At 47.8% G+C, this 20248-nt stretch overlaps 1 protein-coding gene and 1 long non-coding RNA gene across 8 annotated transcripts in view; one reads left to right on the top strand and one right to left on the bottom strand.

Moving 5' to 3' along the window:
• The window catches only part of LOC137521594 (uncharacterized), a 97268-nt gene extending 93574 nt beyond the window's left edge, over positions 1 to 3694 (bottom strand). For both annotated transcript variants that reach the window (XR_011022161.1, XR_011022160.1), the window contains exons 1-2: positions 3610 to 3694; positions 910 to 988 (exon numbers count right to left, since the gene is read on the bottom strand). This is a non-coding gene — a long non-coding RNA (uncharacterized lncRNA). The remainder of the gene's footprint in view (positions 1 to 909; positions 989 to 3609) is intronic.
• Positions 3695 to 3711: 17 nt separating this feature from the next.
• Positions 3712 to 20248, top strand: part of ZNF219 (zinc finger protein 219) — a 130892-nt gene continuing 114355 nt past the window's right edge. For 4 of the 6 annotated variants that reach the window (XM_068240835.1, XM_068240851.1, XM_068240859.1 and 1 more), the window contains exon 1: positions 3712 to 3794. The gene's annotated coding sequence lies outside the window, so the exon portion shown is untranslated. The remainder of the gene's footprint in view (positions 3795 to 20248) is intronic. The other 2 variants (XM_068240869.1, XM_068240875.1) reach the window with 1 other exon arrangement.

The following is a 20248-nucleotide window of genomic DNA, read 5'->3' as shown; positions in this document are numbered from 1 at the left end:
GTAAGTATCACTTGTGTATGCTTATTTTGACTTTTAATTTTCAGTTCAGGTTTTCTTTAATAACTCTTCTGAGCTATTTTACAGTTATCACCATGGTGATATAATTGTAATAACTGTAAAACAGCTCTGAAGAATTATTAAAGACAGGAGTTAAGCTTAGTGAATTGAGGCCATTGTCTGGCGTGGGAAGGGCTTGCATCAATGCCAATTGTTATTTCCTCGTAGGCCCCATAGACCTGAAAGTGGCTCACCACCTTAAGGGCTTGGTTCACTAAACTGTGATAACTCGTATCACGGCCGCGCTAGCGTTTTTGCATGTGTTTCCGCGTGCAATTATGAAATTTCGTGCGAAATCGCACATGCGCATGAAAACGCTAGCGAGGTCGTGATATGAGTTATCATGGTTTAGTAAATCAAGCCCTAAAGGTGATGCAGATATCTTAGTAAAGAACTGCAATGTGACACTGGTGATGCTGCTCATTGCATCTGTAAAAATACCATGCCTAATATCTTTATTTGCTAAAAATGTGAATTGATGTTCCTGAATCCATTGGGTTTTGTTGCAACGAAAAATATCATTGCAACACAACGATATTTCTATGGTACATTCACATAGGTGCGGTGCAGCAGGTCCTCTCAAATTAACGCACATCACCGGTCAACGTAGGTGTTTACAGTGGCAGTGAAGCATACTTTCATTGCACTGTATGCATCACTGTATGGTTGCACCACATATCTAACACACAATGCAAAGGGCACAGTTTGGAAGGACCCTGATGGTTTCTCTGACTCTTTTGACACCTATGAGTGGAATGGAAAGTCAGAAGAATAGTGTGAATCTGACACCTACAAGTGTATCCAGGATTGGACACATATCTAACTGCATAAAAAACTTGAGAGCACACTTACCTGAGGCTGCCTGTAGGACCTTGGCCCTCAAACCTCATAGGGTGCAGTAGAAACTCAACCATGTTACTGCACTCAGAACCTGAGACATTGCAAAAAATATAAATAAATAGTAGTCAACTTACTCAATCAAGCTGATGATTAAATTAGGCTATACACTTTCCCACCAATTCTGCTAGAAATCGATGCCGCAACATGCTGGCCTGATCAATTATCAAAATACACCCCTGCCACACCACTAAACATGGCCCTGTCAAACCCCTGGTCACGCATATCACAAAGAATTAATATGCAAATTATAGTTTTATTATTCAAACCACACTGGTCATTTATATTATCATTACTTTTCATTCATGTTAACATTAGAAAATCAGAAATATGTCAATTTAACAGATGGAAATAAAGTTTAGTCAATTAAACACATTTTACAGATATTTACATAGATCTGTACATCAGTCCTCCTTTATAAAGTTCCCAGGTGGCCCCTCTCCCTGCCCTATACAGTTCCCTGGTGTTTAGTGCTTTCCCCCACCCTCCCCATATGGCTTCCCAGTAATCCTGGATGGCTTCACCTCCAATATATCTTCCCTGGTGGTCTAGAGTGGGCCACACATAATGCAAAGTGGGGAAACCACTTGAGGGCCAAATTTAATGGCTCTGAGGGCCAGATTTGGCCTGCCAGTTTGACATGTATGCCATAGAGCATAGTTCCCCAACCCTGTCCTCAAGGCCCACCAACAGTACATGTTTAGCAGAAAACCACAAACAACCACAGGTGAGGTAATTAGTGTCTCAGCAGAGCTGATTAACTACCTCTGTGGATTTCCACAAAACACTGTTGGTGGGCCTTGAGGACAGGGTTGGCGAACACTGAGGACCTGTCCCTCTGAAAAAACGACAGTTGGGAGGTATTTACTAGCAGATTAGGTCATTCTGGCACCTAATCCTGGACCTACAGACAGTAATGTTAATTATGGCTATAGCGACGCAGTGGGATTTTCACTGTAATTCTAGTGCCTTCAATAGCCAGACTCTGAAATATGTCTTCAGCAACAACCCCTCCAGTTGCTACAACTTGGAGGGGAAATAGTGGACCTCAAGCATTTTTTAAATAAAATCAAAAAAAGAGATACTTACCTAAGGAAGGTAGAAGGCTCTGGGTCCTATTGAGCCTTCCCGTTCCTTTAATAGTCCTTTCGTACCAGTGCTGTTTCCCCGTTCAAATCTCTCGCCATGGGAGGCTGCGGACGTCTTTGAGAGCCCGAGTGCTCCCAAAGATGGGCGGCTCTGTACTGCGCATGCACGAGAGAGAGCGCACTTGCGCACAACAGAGCCGGCCATCTTCGGGAGAACTCGGGCTTTCAAAGACTTTCAAAGCCTCCAGCGGCAGATTAAATCTTTGTCCGACCCATCAACAGACTGCTAACAGAGGAGCCTGCAGTGGAACGAGGGGACCAGAAGAAGAACAAGAAGGCTCTACAGCACCCAGAGCCTTCCACCTCCTTAGGTAACGATCATTTTTTTAATTTAATTTCAAAACGCTTCAGGTTTACTTTAAGGCAGCCCATCTTTTGGCTCACCCTGCGCCCAATGGTGCGGGCAACGGAATAATACATACTCTGTAATAGATCTCTTTATCAAAGATCATAATTATGCATATTTCACAAACTATTACCTCTTCAACCTGTAACATACCTCCCAACTTTTTGAGATGAGAAAGAGGGACACTTAAAGGGAACCTGAAGCGAGTAAAATTATTTAAAATAAACACATGATGTACCTGCAAATGATTATTACATACTTACCTCACTGTCAGTTCCTCTCAGAAGCTCACCATTTTCTTCTTACAGTGATCCCTTCCAGTTCTGACAATATTTTGTCAGAACTGAAATATACCAGTTGCTGTCAGTTATATGTCAGCTGCTGTCAGTTACAACTGAATGTGCAAGGTAATGTCCATGTTTCCCCATGGCTCAAGTGGGTGATATTACAGTTTAACAGTGTGCAGACCAGGAAGCTGTTATGGGGTAGTGGCCATTTTCGAAATGGAGAACAGAGAATTCCATCGATCACAGTGGATAAATAGGACGCAGGAGAGGAGAAAGAAATTGAGTAGTAGACTACACAGGAGGTAAGTATGACCTGTGTATGGTTATTTTGAGTTTTTATTTTCAGTTCAGGTTCTCTTTAAGCCATGCCCCTGCCACACCCCTGATCACGCCCCCAGCACACCTCGAATCCCACATACCATAAAGATTTCATAAGAAAAATATGTTGTTTTATAATTCAAACCACACTGGTCCTTTCTATCCTGGTTCATTTTCCTTCATATTAACATTTGAAAATAAGAAATATAACAATTGTAAGGATGGGAATAACATTTAGAGTCATTTAAACACTTTTTACAGTAGATAAATACATACAGTTACATAGAAAGAGGGACAAAGTCCTGAAAGAGGGACAAATGAGGAGCAAAAAGGGACAGAGGGACATGGCTCCCAAAGAGGGACTGTCCCTTCGAAAAAGGGACAGTTGGGAGCTATGCTGTAAAACCATAAAAAGCTCCCACTCTGGCTGCAGTGCTCTAAAGATAGCAGCTGCATAATGATGTGTGTGTAATTGGGTTTCCGTGAAAGAACACGAGACAACAACAAACGCTGTAGGCAGGACTACATGCAGTCCAAGAAACATCGCCTCACTCACCACTATACACCCCCTACCCACTACTGCAGCTCTTCGTCATCTACTTGCGCGGCTGGGAGGAGCCTAGTCACAACCTCATCCGCCCCTGCCCCGCCCTCTCCTGGCAGGCGCGGTCTGAACGAAGTTGCTGAAAGGAAGAAAGTCCGTGGAAGCGTGTGGGAAGGAGCGGGCGTCTGCTGGGGGAGGTGAGAAGTAGGATTGCGTCCGTGGTGTGTCGCAGTCATTGTTCTATAAGGTCGAAACTAGTTGCGGCAGCAATGTGCAGTGGTAAAAGTCAGAGTGACTGCAGCTGGAAGTTCTAGAACTTTTTTTTTGATTTACAGTAATACGCAGGTGAAATGTCTCCATTCTTTACCCCTTTTGTTGGGTTCTAAGAGATAGCCAGACTGAAGTAACGCTGCAGTCACTCTGTTTAGGTTATCTTTTCTGTGTGTGAAAAGATCTTGAACTCAATATTTAGAGCTCGTTGCCATCTAGGGCGTTTTCAAGCGCATGCTATTTTGAAAACCGCCCTCAAAAGGCTTGTGCAATGATTCCCTATGAGAGTTCACATCTGAGCAATTTGTTTCTGATCCGCTCAGCAAAGAGGTGCCTGTACCATTTTTGAGGTGTTTTGCCTCAATGGAAGATATAGGGAAACGCAAAACGCTTAAAAAAAGCGCTTTGCATAGCGATTTCCCAGGCGTTTTTAAGAATAAATACATTGTATTCTTTTCCGGTTCAAAGAGTTCACTTCCAGACTGGTGGCAGGAAGTGAAAGAACGCAATCGCTCTGCAAAAAGCTTTACAAAAACGCAGCGCCCACCGGCTGAGCGTCTGGAGGAGAGAAAAAAAAATTGCTGGCGTCAGTGATTTCGATTTTAGATGTGAACAGAGCCTTACAGTGGGTACAGAAGAGAACAATCCTCTTGAAAATGTTCACATTTTGTTTTTGTTAGAAATGAAGAAACCCACACGAAAATGGTTTTTTTCCCAGCTGCGCTTGCTCACTGCACCATGACTAGCCTGTTATGTTCCCTCTTTGCTCTACAATAGCAGAAGGTTAGGTCCACACTTGAGTTAAAAATTGTTTTCCGGATCAGCATAGGAACAGACACGCAAACAGTTCCTACATTAAGTATAGAAAGTGTTTACAATTGATCGCTTTACAGCAGGGGTCTCAAACTCGCGGCCCGCGGGCCATTTGCGGCCCGCGATACAATATTTTGTGGCCCCAGGGCCCCAGAGCTTGTAGGGGCCCCCAGTGGCTACAAGAGGAAAAAAAATGTTTTCAAATCGGCCTTATAGTTTTTGAGAAAATCGATTTTAAAGTTGCAAAGGAAAAAAATACACATTTAAAAACCCGCCGACTTTAATGGTTAATAGCAAATCCACCTTAAATGCTAGAAACCCTAAATTTGCAGGATATGTTAAGGAGATCATTAGGAATAAGAGGAAAAAACAATTTTTCAAAAAGACCTTATAGTTTTTGAGAAAATCGATTTTAAAGTTTCGAAGGAAAATAGTATACTTTTAAATGCGGTAAATGTCACTTTTAGTAGCAAGCCTAACTGTAGTGTAATTTTACATGTATCAAAAGAAAGAGCAATACATTTCCTGACAGAGTTTCCAGGGGGTCCATACGCAGCCGCAGCGCTTTGGCCAGGGATCGCTATACAGCCGTAATATGGCTGTATGAAGATTCCTGGCATTTTTTCCTATTTTCCCAATTTTTTTTTTATGTTTAGAGTGGGCGGGCAGAGGCGGCGATCCGCCGCGATTGACGTCAGGAGGGGCAGAGCTGAAGCTGAAAGCTCTGCCCCTTCCAGGAAATGCCGGCGGATTGCCCCCGGGGCGATTTGGGGGCTCTGCAGCCCTCGTTTTGCGGCGGGGACACGTGAACTCCCTTATGCGGCCCAGCCTCATCCTGACTTTGCCTCCTGCGGCCCCCGGGTAAATTGAGTTTGAGACCCCTGCTTTACAGGATCTGTTCATTCTAATTCGCTTACCACAGTGCAAAGTCCTAACCTGCACCATATATATATATATATATAGATATATATAGATATATATATATAGATATGGATTGAACACAAAGCGGATGCTGAATCCATGGAAGCCTATGGGAACAGCTAGTTCTCACTAGGCTTGTTGCCTTGTACATTTTGCCAAATGACTCACCTGTCTTCTGTAGATTTTGTTTCAAAGCCGCTCGGTCCACTGCAGGGAGAAGCGACGCAATACAGATCGGTGCCCTGGCAGAAGCATGGGCTCTCCACTGGATTACAACAAACCAATTAGGAATCTTCTCCCCAGGGAGGATTCTAATTGGTTCACTGAGGGGTGGACCAATAAGAATCCTCCGTGGTCAGCAGTTCATGCCCCTCTACATCCTCCCAATACTTCCTCTTTTACAGTCGGTAGGAGGACATATTGGAGGACAGAGAGGGGCTTGGAGCGCTGCACCCAGGGGCCCGCATTTATAAACGCTCTGTTACAGTTCCGACTCAAGCGGAACACAGTTTTGCTTTTCGAAAACTCACCCCTACCTGCTTTCAGAGAAATAATTATGCCTTCATGTTGCAAACTATTTGATACTTTTACATTTACCTATGTTAGGTCCACTGTGTTTTGAAGAGTTTGAAGCCTTGTACATCCGAGTCTCATAGCGGTAGTATTGAGCTGTACCGCATTGCACCGAGAATAGAACTACCTGTTTTCCGCAGCATGCATCTGAGTCTCATAGCGGTAGTATTGAGCCGTACCGTATTGCACCAAGAATGGAACTACCTGCGACAGGCTACGGTGCGATACAAAGATCGTATTGCACAGTGGCGATGCGGCCAGTGGAAATGGGCCCTTAAAGAGGAACTCCATTGAAAATAATGTAATAAAAAAGTGCTTCATTTTTATAATAATTATGTATAAATTATTTAGTCATTGTTTGCCCATTGTAAAATCTTTTAAATCCCTGATTTACATTCTGACATTTATTACATGGTGACATTTTTACTGTTGGCAGGTGATGTAGCTGCTGCATGCTTTTTTGGCAGTTGGAAACAGCTGTAAACAGTGATTTCCCACAATGCAACAAGGTTCACAGACAGGAAACTAGCAGGAGTACCACGGTCCTCAGAGCTTTTTGTGGGAGGAGTTCCTCCCTACGTCCTCCAGGACGGCCCTCCTGAGATTGTGTAAGTCTCCCCTCCCAAATCGGAAACACCTGACAAGAATTAAAAACAATTAGTATAAATTCCACCCCCACACAATCTCCTCCAGTTTTTTGTTTGTTTCCTAGACTCTCCACGGAAGCACCTATGGAGCTGTTCCTGGTGGTAGGGGAGCCTGATGGCACCTACTTCGTATTAACCAGGCTTATTGGAAATTTTTCTGGAGGGGGGAGCGGTTTGGGTCTGTGCTGGGCGCGACCTGACGAGTGGAGTGAGGGCAGCCATACCTAAATCCACTGGTTGGGGTGGTAGAAGCCGGAGGGTTTTTTTGCCATTTCCCACCGCTCTTTCTCCTCGCTGAGCGGCTGGGTGGACGCGGGATTCCTCTTCCGCATCTGTGATTATGAGGGCTGAAGCCGGAAGGGACGCATCTCATTTCGTCAGGCGGAAGTTTGGCCGCGTGAGTTGAAGAGGGCAGTCTTCGGCGGCGCCTGTCGGCATTCCACTTCCGTCCTCTCGGAGGCTGACACGCGGAGAGCAGTGGCACCAGCGTCCTCGTGGCACACGCAGCGGTCCACCCAGCACACATACACACTGCACGGAGGCAGTGAATCTCTGCAGGGGCCATGGAGCAGTCATCAGAGCCCGCTCCAGAGACACAACAGACACCTTCGGCTGTCACTGGGGAGACAGGGCAGCAGCCGGTAAGGTGTTATAACTGTTGTAACTTTGTTATAAGGGTTATATTGTATACTCAGTAGCTAAGGATCCCTTGTGGGTTTTTCCTTTCTGTTTTATTTTCAGAAGCCACAGAAGCATTCTGGCAAGACCAATAAGTGTGCTAAATGTGGTGGCAGGCTACCTGAGGGGTCTTCTAAGACTTTGTGTGTAGAATGTTACAATAGGTCAAAGTCTCATACACCTAGGCCCGAGAGCACTACTATTGCTTTATTGGATTTAATGAAATCCATGAAACACGAGCTAGCAACTACCTTTTCAGCGTTTAGAGCAGCTCTACCTCCTTGTCCACTGCAGATGGTCCCCTTACCACACTCATCACCAGCCTTACCGCCAGTCCCCCACTGCTCAGCCTGTAGTGGTTACTTCTCAGTCTCAGATTCCGCACACTGGTTCTACTTCCATGGACCAGCCTGCACCTTCACCTGTATTGCCAGGTATCCCCCGGGGGGAGTTGGGGGCTTCTCATGCAGGGGTAGGGTAGGATTCCTCACCTATATCCCTGGAGGACATTTCTGAGGAGTCTGATAAGGGTGAGCTAGTGGAGTCAAATGCTTCGGAGGACCATTTGGGGGCTAGGGTACCGAGATACCTGTTCAACGCGGAGGATACTTCAGAACTGCTTAAGGCAGTTTATGATTCTGAGCAGATTGAAGAGCCTAGATCAACTTCTACTCCTCAGGATGATATTTATGGAGGATCGGGGAGGCCGAGTGTTCCCTGTCCACAGGGCTGTTAAGAGTGTTATTGCCGCCCAGTGGAAAGATCCGGAGGGGAGGCTGTTTGTTCCAAGATCATTCAAACGCCGATTCCCTTTCAATGTAGAGGAGCATGATTCATTGTTTAACCTCTTGACGACCAGCTAACGCCGATTGACGTAAACTGGTCGTCTGCGGGTTACCATGGAAACGGCCGCTTGATCGAGCGGCCTTTCCATGTCAGTTCACGGAGGGTGTCTCCGTGAACAGCCGGAGAGCCGCCGATCGCAGCTCTCCGGCAAAATGTAAACAGGCGGGGAAGAAATCCCCGCTGTTTACATCATACGGCGCTGCTGTGCAGCAGCGCCGTAAGGCAGATCGGCGATCCCCGGCCTCTGATTGGCCGGGGATCGCCGGCATATGATAGGCTGAAGCCTATCCTTCAATGCGCAGGACGGAACTCCGTCCTGCGCATTACGGAGAGAGGGAGAGAGGTAAGGAGCGTGAGGGCAGAAATGGCTGCGGAGGGGGGCTTTGAGAAGCCCCCCCCCCGCAAAACGCAGATGGCCGGCGGCGATCAGACCCCCCCAGCAGGACATCCCCCTAGTGGGGAAAAAAGGGGGGTAGTCTGATCGCCCTGCTGGACTCCTGATCGGTGCTGCGGGCTGTAGAGCCCACGCAGTACCGATCAGTGTAAAATCCACTGGTCGGCAAGTGGTTAAATGTCCTAGATTGGATGCTCCTCTCTCTCAATGCTCTAAGGATACAGATCTATCCTTTGAGGATATGGGAGCCTTAAAGAGAATCTGTACTCTAATATTCTTACAATAAAAAGCATACCATTCTATTCATTATTTTCTCCTGTGCCCCTCTGTGCTGTTTCTGCCACTCTCTGCTGCAATCCTGGCTTGTAATTAACAGTTTTAGGCAGTGTTTACAAACAAACTAACCAGCTTCTAATAGGCTCAGCTAAGCATAGTGTGTGAGTCATTCACAGTGTGCAGGGGGCCTGCAGAGGGTGTGTATCGCTTCTACCAATCACAAGCAGCCCTGCACATTCCACACAAATCAATCCTTAGCCCGACAAACAGGACAGAGGAAAGATACATTGATTTATTACAGAGACAGTGCAGTTAGGAAAGACTGCAGTAAGCCAGAGCAGATTAGAACAGGCATAGGAACTTATAGGATAGAAGAACTAAGGCTGAAAAATGTGTTACAGAGTCTCTTTAAAGGATCCTATGGATAGGAAGGCAGAGGCCCTTCTTAAGAGAGCATGGGATTCAACATCCTTTTCCTTTAAACCAGCCATTTCCTCAGTATGTGTAGCCCGCAATCTTGATAAGTGGATTCGGGGGCTTCAAAATCGTCTGGAGGAGGGTACTCCTCATGCAAGGATTTTAGAAAGCTTACCTGTAATAATCAAATCTGTTGCTTTTTTAGCAGATGCTGCTACTGAGTCCCTCAGGGCCGCTGCTAAAACGGCGGCACTGATCAATTCGGCTCGGCGAGACGTTTGGCTAAATACATGGGAAGGAGATGTTACTTCCAAACAAAAGCTTTGTGGAATGTCATTTCAGGGTAACCTTTTGTTTGGAAAGGATTTAGATTCGGTCTTGGAGAGATCATCCAATAAATCCAGGAAGTTTCCGGATAAGAAGAAGAAGAAGGGGAAACAGCCCTTTCAGAATAAGAAGCCCTTTTTCAGGCAGGAGCAGCAGGGTAGAGGGCAGAGTCAGAGTAAAAGGTGGTCCTACAATGCAGGCAGGGGTAGGCCTTTCCTGTTCAATAGTTGCCAGCCTCTGCTGCTGCGAAGCCCTCTAAATGACGGGCAGATCCCGGTGGGAGGAAGGCTTCGCTACTTTGCGCCAGCTTGGCGAGAGATAACGAAGAACGAGTTTATTCTGAACTTGGTCCAACAGGGATACAAAATAGAGTTCAGATCTCCTCCTCCCTCCCGGTTTACAGTCACATCTTCCCCCAGAGATCAGATCGAGGCGGGGGCTTTGATGGACTCAGTATCCTCGCTTCTCCAGAAGAAGGTTATTTGTCCGGTTCCGATCCCGGAACGAGGGAAAGGCTTTTATTCAAGAGTGTTTTTGATTCAGAAACAGTCGGGAAAGTTTCGAATGATCTTGAATTTGAAACCCCTGAACCCTTACATTGTGGAGAAGAAGTTCAGAATGGAGAGCATTGCCTCCGTTCGCAACCTCATGTCTCCGGGGGCCTTTCTGGCAACTGTGGATCTGGAGGATGCTTACCTCCACATTCCAATCCACCCTCTTTTTCAGAAGTATTTAAGGTTTGCAGTTCAGACGGGGGAGTCGATATGCCATTTTCAACAGGCTCTGCTGTTCGGAATCTCGTCGGCCCCGAGGATCTTTACGAAGGTTGTGGCGGAGGTAATGTCTTTTCTGCATCTCCACAATGTAAGGGTTCTCCCCTACTTAGACGACTTTCTTTTTATGGCCGAGACTCGAGAAGCCTTGCAAGGTGTGCTAGGTTTTTCTCTTCAGCTTTTGAACAAATTAGGATGGATAGTGAGCTCGGCGAAGTCTCATTTGATCCCGGTTCAAAGTCTGATTTTTTTAGGTCTCAGGTGGGACACGACGGTCAGACGTGTCTTCCTGCCAGACCAGAAGATAGACAAATTAGTGTCAGAGGTGCAGGGGATCAGAGGAGATCCCCATGTATCCCTGCGGAAATTGGTATCGTGCCTAGGGCTAATGTCCTCAGCCATTCCGGCGGTAGAGTGGGCGCAGGCCCATTCTCGGAATCTCCAGAATTGGGTATTGTCGATTTGGGACAGGGATCACCGTTCTCTGGACACGAGAGTGTTAATACCGGAGGAAGTAGTGGTAGCCCTTCGCTGGTGGAGTCAGCAATCCAACCTGAATCAGGGCCGCAAATGGGCTCAGGAAGTTCCGTTGAAATTATACACGGACGCCAGTGCCTGGGGCTGGGGAGCCCACTGCCTGGGCCACCAGGCCCAGGGGACATGGGACCAACAGATCTCCCGGAGGTCTTCGAATTACAGAGAGCTCAGGGCGATTCTGCTGGCCTTACAGGCTCTACTCCCGATAATCTTCAAATCAGAGGTACTGGTATTTTCAGACAATTTCGTCTCAGTTTGTTATGTCAGGAAGCAGGGAGGCACGAGGGTACCGGACCTCCAACACCTGACATCTCTCATCATGGCATGGTCAGAGGCCAATCTGGAGTCCCTGTCAGCAGTCCACATTCGGGGGGTTCACAACAGACGAGCAGACTCTCTAAGCAGACATCTAGTAGAGGAGTCGGAGTGGGAACTCAATCCAGAAACTTTTCAGGAGATTACAGAACGCTGGGGGGTTCTCGATTTGTACGCAAATCCAGAGAACGCAAAGGTGGAGGATTTTTGTACCCTGGATCCTTCTGCTTCAATAAACAGATTGGACGCCCTGTCGATTCCTTGGCCAGAGGGGCTGCTTTACGCGTTCCCTCCATTCAAGTTGATACCGAGGGTCCTCAGGAAAATTCAATCAGAGGAAGCAGAGGTGATACTAATAGCCCTTTGGTGGCCAAGGAGGGCTTGGTTCCCGCTACTGCAGTCCCTAGCGTTTCAGGGACCTTGGCATCTTCAATACAGAGCGGATCTGCTAGTACAGGGCGGCAATCTCCATCCGAATCCAGGATTTTTGAATCTAACTGCTTGGATCCTGAGGAGCAGATGTTGACAGTTCAGGGGTTTTCTAAGGACGTGGTTAAGACGTTATTAGCCTGTAGAAAACCAGCCACTAGAAGGAAATACAATAAGGTTTGGTACACCTTCTCGGCCTGGAAGCAGAAGAATGTGTCCAGGTCAGACAACATTACTTCAATCCTAGAAATTTTGCAGCAGGGAGTCAAGTTAGGCTTGACCGTCAGTACACTTAGAGCTCAGGTGTCAGCTCTTTCTGTTTTTTTGTCTAGACGGCTATCTGCCGATGTTTATGTTAAAAAAATTTTTGAGGTCGGTTGAACGGTCACAGCCGATTCCTCAGAAGCTGATTCCTCCGTGGGATCTGTCATTGGTATTGGATTTCTTAACATCAGACAAATTTGAACCTTTGGATTCGGTTCCTTTGAAGTTTCTTACACTTAAAGTTGTTTTCTTAGTGGCCATTACCTCGGCTCGCAGGATAGGGGATATACAGGCATTATCGATAAAGGACCCGTACATGGTAATTCATGCCGATAAGATTGTCTTCAGACTAGATCCCTCTTATTTACCCAAGGTGTCCACATTCTTTCATAGAACCCAGGATATTGTACTTCCTTCCTTTTTGGCTAGTCCACAGAATGATAAAGAAAGGAGGTTGAGCACTCTAGACGTCAGAAGAGCGGTACTGACTTATTTAGAGAGAACCAGAGAGTGGAGAGTTTCCACAAATCTTTTTGTAGCTTTTGGGGGTTCAAAGAGAGGGTCTCATGTATCCAGAATGACAGTGTCTAGGTGGATTAGACAACTAATATCCCTTGCTTATTCAGAGGCTCAGTTACAGGTTGTCACGGTCAGTTACCTGTCCAGACGAGGCGGCTTGTACATACGGATGCTGGCAGTCGTCCTGGTGGGTCTCGGCGGTCTTCCCTGCGTGGTGGGTTGTCGGTGCTTGCCCATGCGCGTTGCGTGGTGCGGCGAAGACGTTGGCGTTATAAGATGGTGGCGTTGGATGCTGTGCACGCGCGCGCGTGAGGGATGTTCTGTTTATGCATGTTGTTATTGCGCGCGTGTGCGCATGCGTGTGCGCGCGTCTTTGCGTGCGCGCGTGCGCATTCGGTTGTGCGCGTGTGCGTGCGCATGCGCGTGTATGTTGCGCGCGTGTGCGCATGCGCGGGCATGTGACGCGTTGTGGTGCGCGCCAAAACGGCCTATAAAAGTCTGGAGAGTGCAACACTTGGGTGCTGTAGTATTGCAGCTTTTGTGTGTGTTGCACTCCCGTGAGTGAGCCTTGCTCTGCCCGTTTCTGATTCCTGGATGTTGACCTTGGCCTGCCTGACTACCCGCTTCCCTGCCGATCTTTGCTTTGTCCGACTGCCCGATTTGTTGCCGACCACTGCTTGCCTGAGGACCCGATTTGTTGCCAGACCCCAGTTTGTACGAGTACCCGATTTGTTGCCGACTCCTGCCTGTTCCAAGTTCCACGTCTTCTCCTGCCTGGCACCTGTTACTGGACTTCCTCGGCTGCTGAGTCATTGCAGTGCCGGACTCAGCCTGCGGGAGTGCTGTGTTTCCAAACCTGCTCTACCACTGGTTTCACAAGCGCTCCTGCCCCTTGCTTACTGGGCTCTCCTGTTTCACTTCCAGGGGCCCCAGTCGGTGAGCCGCAAGGGTTGCTGCCCTCAGCTAACTGGTCTCCTGTACCCCAGGTACATCATCACAAAATACTACAGCCAAAATATGGAGACCGCTGAGGCAGCAAATGTGCTGAGCACCCTATGCAAGCAGATGAGTAACTTAACAGAAGCAATCAAGGAGCTTCAAGCAGCTCACAATCAGCTGGAGGAGCGCATCAACACTCTACCCAATATAAACCAACCTGCCGGATTTGCTGCTGCGGCCCCTGCTCCCGCCGCTGTTGTTGCTCCTCCTGCTCCCGCTGTTGCACCTCCAGGCCCCGTACTAGCAGTTCCCGCACCTGAACCACATGTGCCAACACCTGAGCGCTTTTCAGGGGATAGAACCAAATTCAGGGCCTTTAAGAATGCCTGTCAGCTATTCTTCTCCCTCCAACCCCGGACCTTTGTGTTCGAAGAGACTAAAGTTGGCTTTGTTATCTCGCTGTTACTAGGAGAACCGCAGTCATGGGCTCACCAGCTAATGGAGCAAAAACATCAGTGCTTAGCCACTTTAGATGCTTTTTTTGAAAACATGGCGATCCTCTATGACGACCCCCAGCGGAGTGCTACAGCCGAAGCTTCTCTACGTAACCTTCGCCAAGGGCAACGACCCGTGGAGGAGTATACCTCGGAGTTCCGTCGCTGGGCGGCAGATATAGATTGGAATGAACCAGCTCTTCGCCACCAGTATCGCCTAGGTCTGTCCGAATATCTAAAGGACGAATTAGCAAGAATTGCAACACCCGTCACCCTAGATGAGCTGATTCAAACATCCCTTCAAATTGACCGCCGCCTTAGAGAACGCCAATTAGAAAAATCAGCTGGGACCAGCCGTACAGTCTGGGTACCTTCAAGTCCTTCTCCGGCCCCGACATCCGCCTCCTCTCTAGATTCACCAGAACCTATGCAGTTGGGAATAATCCGTCCCGCATTATCCATGGAGGAGAGAACAAGAAGGAGACAGAGCAATCTATGTTTTTACTGTGGAGCCACTGGTCATTTCATCCGGTCCTGCCCAGTGAGACCTACGGGTAAGGATCCTGCTACCAAAATGTCACTTCCAACCTGTCCCTCTTTCAATTCAAACCATTTCATTATCCCTATTTCCTTTCAGCTCCCAGGAAGAATCCTTGAGACTACTGCCATAATCGATTCTGGAGCCTGTAGCTGTTTCTTGGATATATCATTCGCCACAACCCACCAGTTTCCCATTCAACCCCGGAAGGAACCTCTCCATATCCACCTGGCTGATGGAACATCAATTAGCTCCGGACCAGTAACTATGGAATCTACTCCCGTGAGTTCCCGCATATCCGGAATTCATCAGGAATATCTCAAATTTGATCTTGTAGCATCCCCTTTGTATCCAGTCATCCTGGGGCTGCCTTGGCTTCGTGCCCATAACCCGGCAATTAACTGGATCACTGGAAAGGTGTCATTCACTTCTTCATATTGCAATGATTTCTGCTCTCAGGAGGAAGCAAAGGATTCCGGATCTCTGCTATGTTCCGCAAACCTGACCGAACTCATTCCTTCCCAATATCATGAGTTTCTGGATGTTTTCGATAAGAAGGGGGCGGACCAGCTACCTCCACATCGCCCCTATGATTGCCCCATAGACTTGTTACCTGGTGCGGCTATACCCTTTGGCCGAGTGTTCCCTTTATCTGAACCTGAACAGAAAATCCTTAAACAGTATATCGAGGAAAATTTGGAAAAGGGGTTCATACGTCCTTCTGTTTCTCCTGCAGGAGCAGGTATCTTCTTCGTTGAGAAAAAGGATAAGACTCTTCGCCCTTGTATCGACTACCGGGAGCTAAATACATTAACGGTCAAAAATCGTTATCCCCTACCTTTGATGCCAGAACTGTTCCAGAAATGAAGAGAAGCCAAAGTCTTCACGAAATTAGATCTGAGAGGGGCATATAACTTAATATGTATACGGAAGGGTGATGAATGGAAGACAGCCTTCAGATCCCGTTACGGTCAATATGAATATCTCGTCATGCCTTTCGGGCTTTGTAATGCTCCTGCTACATTTCAGTACTTTATAAATGATGTACTTAAAGATTTCATCGACTTGTTCTTAATCGTTTACTTAGATGACATCCTGGTTTACTCCACGTCTCTAGAGGATCACCGGTACCAAGTTTCACGGGTTCTCGCAAGACTGAGGTCACATCATTTGTATGTTAAAGCGGAAAAATGCGAATTCGAGAGACATTCAATTCAGTTTTTGGGGCTAATCATCTCTCCAGATGGATTCAGTATGGATCCCCAAAAGATTCAAGCAATCCTGGAATGGCCCGCTCCTGTTAATAAAAAAGCAATCCAGAGGTTCATAGGTTTTGCGAATTTTTATCGCAAATTCATCAAAAAATTTTCAGCAATCATACTACCAATTACACAACTTACACGCCAGCAGACTCGTTTTCTTTGGACTCCACAGGCCCAAGCAGCATTCGACAAGCTCAAACAGTTATTCACTTCAGCCCCTATCCTTAAGCACCCTGATCCAGCCTTAGCTTTTACTCTGGAAGTAGATGCTTCTGAAAGTGCAGTAGGAGCAGTGCTCTCCCAACGCCAAGGCCTTAAGGCAGCACTTTATCCGGTTGCCTTCTTTTCAAGGAAATTATCAGACGCCGAGAGGAATTACAGCATGGGAGACAGAGAATTGTTGGCAATCAAGTGTGCTCTTGAAGAGTGGAGATATTTACTGGAGGGGGCGGTTCATCCAATTTTAATATATACTGACCATCGTATCCTGGAATACCTTAAAACAGCCAAACGATTAAACCCTAGACAAGCTAGATGGGCGCTTTTCTTCTGTCGTTTCACATTCCATATAACTTATAAACCAGGATCAAAGAATACAAAGCCGGATGCCCTCTCCCGGATGTTTCCAGATGATGAGTTTCAAGCTCCACCTGACACCATCTTGACCGAGCATAACTTCCTGATGATGCAATCAAAATTGGTTGATCAGATTCGACAGGAGGCGTCAGTGCTCTCCAAGAGAGTTAATCATCCTTTGACACAGAAGGAGGGTCTTTGGTTTTATGGAGATAAAATATTTGTACCCAAGAAAAATCGTGTTTCAGTACTCATGTTCTTCCATGATCATAAGATGGCGGGTCACTTTGGATGTGTAAAGACCCAAGAACTGGTCCAACGTCATTTTTGGTGGCCCAATCTCAGCAAGGACTGTAAGACATATGTAACCACATGCCTGGTCTGTAATCGTTCCAAAGGATCTAGGTTGAGACCATTAGGATTGTTGAATCCGCTTCCTGTTCCCCCCAGGCCATGGTATTCCATTTCAATGGATTTCATTGTTAAATTACCTGTATCCGAGGGATGTAACACGATTTTTGTTATAGTAGACCGGTTGTCAAAGATGGCACATTTTTTACCCATGTGCAGTATTCCTTCTGCTCAGACAACTGCAAACACATTCATCAAGGAGATTGTCCGCATCCATGGGGTTCCAGCTGATATTACCTCTGATCGAGGATCACAGTTTACATCACGGTTCAGGAAAGCTCTCTGCAAAATACTCGACATACAACTTCATTTTTCATCCGCATACCACCCTCAATCTAATGGCCAAACGGAGCGTACCAACCAAACCCTCGAACAATATCTTAGGTGCTTCTCTTCTAACGCTCAAGACAACTGGGCCCGGTTGCTCCCGTTGGCTGAATTTGCGTACAACAATTCCATCCATTCTTCTACTCAACAGTCACCATTTTTTGCCAATTACGGTTATCATCCTACATTCCTGCCAGATCTCATTCCTGAATCTCCAGTGCCAGCTGTCACTGATATTGTGAAATTCTTTTCAGAAAATAATAAGCTGTTGCAACAAGTTATGGCCCAAGCTCAAGCTACCTTTAAGAGGAAGGCGGATTGTCACAGGAGGGGTGGAGTGGAATTCAAGCCTGGAGACTGTGTACTGTTGTCTACGATAAACTTGAAATTATCTTGTCCATCCAAGAAATTGGGACCCAGATTTATTGGACCATTCCCGGTGAAGAGGAAAATTGGCCAGGTGGCCTATGAACTAGACTTACCGTCGAATCTTAAGATCCATCCAGTGTTTCATGCCTCCCTTCTAAAACCATCATCTGTGGATCCATTTCCAGATCGGGAGATACTCCCACCTCCACCAATCATGGTGGACGGAGAAGAGGAATTTGAGGTGGAGGAGATCCTGGATTCTAGGAAAAGGGGTAGTCAGGTTCAGTTACTCGTCAAATGGAAAGGTTATGGACCAGAGGAAAACACATGGGAACCTGGTGCTAATTTCCATGCCTCAAGACTAATTAAGGACTTCCATGAGAAATACCCAGATAAGCCAGTTCCAGTTGGCATCCGGAGGCTGCCCCTTGGGGGGGGGGGGGGGCATTGTCACGGTCAGTTACCTGTCCAGACGAGGCGGCTTGTACGTACGGATGCTGGCAGTCGTCCTGGTGGGTCTCGGCGGTCTTCCCTGCGTGGTGGGTTGTCGGTGCTTGCCCATGCGCGTTGCGTGGTGCGGCGAAGACGTTGGCGTTATAAGATGCTGGCGTTGGATGCTGTGCACGCGCGCGCGTGAGGGATGTTCTGTTTATGCATGTTGTTATTGCGCGCGTGTGCGCATGTGTGTGCGCGCGTCTTTGCGTGCGTGCGCGCGTGCGCATTCGGTTGCGCGCGTGTGCGTGCGCGTGTATGTTGCGCGCGTGTGCGCATGCGCGGGCATGTGACGCGTTGCGCTGTGCGCGCCAAAACGGCCTATAAAAGTCTGGAGAGTGCAACACTCGGGTGCTGTAGTATTGCAGCTTTTGTGTGTGTTGCACTCCCGTGAGTGAGCCTTGCTCTGCCCGTTTCTGATTCCTGGATGTTGACCTTGGCCTGCCTGACTACCCGCTTCCCTGCCGATCTTTGCTTTGTCCGACTGCCCGATTTGTTGCCGACCACTGCTTGCCTGAGGACCCGATTTGTTGCCAGACCCCGGATTGTACGAGTACCCGATTTGTTGCCGACTCCTGCATGTTCCAAGTTCCACGTCTTCTCCTGCCTGGCACCTGTTACTGGACTTCCTCGGCTGCTGAGTCATTGCAGTGCCGGACTCAGCCTGCGGGAGTGCTGTGTTTCCAAACCTGCTCTACCACTGGTTTCACAAGCGCTCCTGCCCCTTGCTTACTGGGCTCCCCTGTTTCACTTCCAGGGGCCCCAGTCGGTGAGCCGCAAGGGTTGCTGCCCTCAGCTAACTGGTCTCCTGTACCCCAGGTACATCATCACACAGGTGCCTGACCACAGTACAGCACACTCTACCAGATCCCTTTCAGCATCTTGGGCGGAGAGATCAGGAGCTTCTCTAGAACAGATATGTCGAGCCGCGACCTGGTCCAGCCACTCGACCTTCATCAAACATTACAGAGTGGAGCTCCTTTCTAGTCAGGACCAGGCCTTTGGGCGCAAGGTTCTTCAGGCCGTTATCCCACCCTAAGGTAAATTTCTCGCTAGATCTCAGGAGGGCCGCCCTGGAGGACGTAGGGAGGAAGTGCTGGCTGCTTACCTGGTAGCAGTGTTCCGGTGAGTCCTCCAGGACGGCCGTCTAGGTTCCCGGCCCTATTATATATTTTATTATTAAAGTATGATAGTGGTTCGTGGATTCTTTTCTCTTCATTAAACTGGAGGAGATTGTGAGGGGGTGGAATTTATACTAATTGTTTTTAATTCTTGTCAGGTGCTTCCGATTTGGGAGGGGAGACTTACACAATCTCAGGAGGGCCGTCCTGGAGGACTCGCCGGAACACTGCTACCAGGTAAGCAGCCGGCACTTTCACCACAATATCAGTCATACAGCGCCCCCTGATGGTCTGTTTGTGAAAAGGAATAGATTTCTCATGTAAAAGGGGGTATCAACTACCGATTGGGATAAAGTTCATTTCTTGGTCGGAGTTCCTCTTTAAGTGCTGTCTATTTAGGCAAATGGGCAGAAGCCAGCACAATCATGTACCGTCATTTGTGCAAATGCTGCGCTTGATCCCGTCGTCTCATTTCATAACCGTGGAACTTCTGTGTCCCCTTGCTGGGGTCAAAATGCGACACATTTGTACAATGCCCCCGAAGGTTGTCCGAGACGCCACGTAGCTGGTTTAGATACCTTTCTGCTCCAGCCCTAAAACTGACCACAGAGGTGTTTGGCTTGGACCCAAACTTGTACTAGTTTTTACTCCTTTGATTGCCTGATTGTGAGAGAACGCGGAAAAGGCGCCGCGTGTACTGACAGCAAGGCGGCTGATTCCGCGTCCAACGCGGCGGTCTGCACGTGGAAGCGTGCATCTAGTGACATGGCAGAACGCGGAAAAGCCGCCGCATGTACTGACAGCAAGGCGGCTGGTTCCGCGTCCAGCGCGGCGGTTTGCACCCAGCAGCGTGCAGCTGGTGTGGCTGAGCCTGTTAGTTCACACAGGTTTAGGAATACGCGTGCGCGCGCTGAAAGGCAGAACTTTTGATGGTCAAGGGGGGATCAGCTGACCAGGCTGGCCAGCTGACCTCAGAGCTGGTAACCATTGGTTGATCACTTTAGGGTGGCGCCAGAGAGCACTGCTCTATATATGGTTCCTGCTGGCCACTCTCAAATTGTCTGCCGTTGCGATCACTACGTGGAAGCACTCAGACCTTAGTCAGATCCTACAGTGTGTTTGA

Source organism: Hyperolius riggenbachi, chromosome 1, assembly GCF_040937935.1.
Source record: "Hyperolius riggenbachi isolate aHypRig1 chromosome 1, aHypRig1.pri, whole genome shotgun sequence".
Classification (NCBI taxonomy): domain Eukaryota; kingdom Metazoa; phylum Chordata; class Amphibia; order Anura; family Hyperoliidae; genus Hyperolius; species Hyperolius riggenbachi.
The sequence above is the reverse complement of the archived record's forward strand: the minus strand, read 5'-3'. Positions and strand labels throughout refer to the sequence as shown.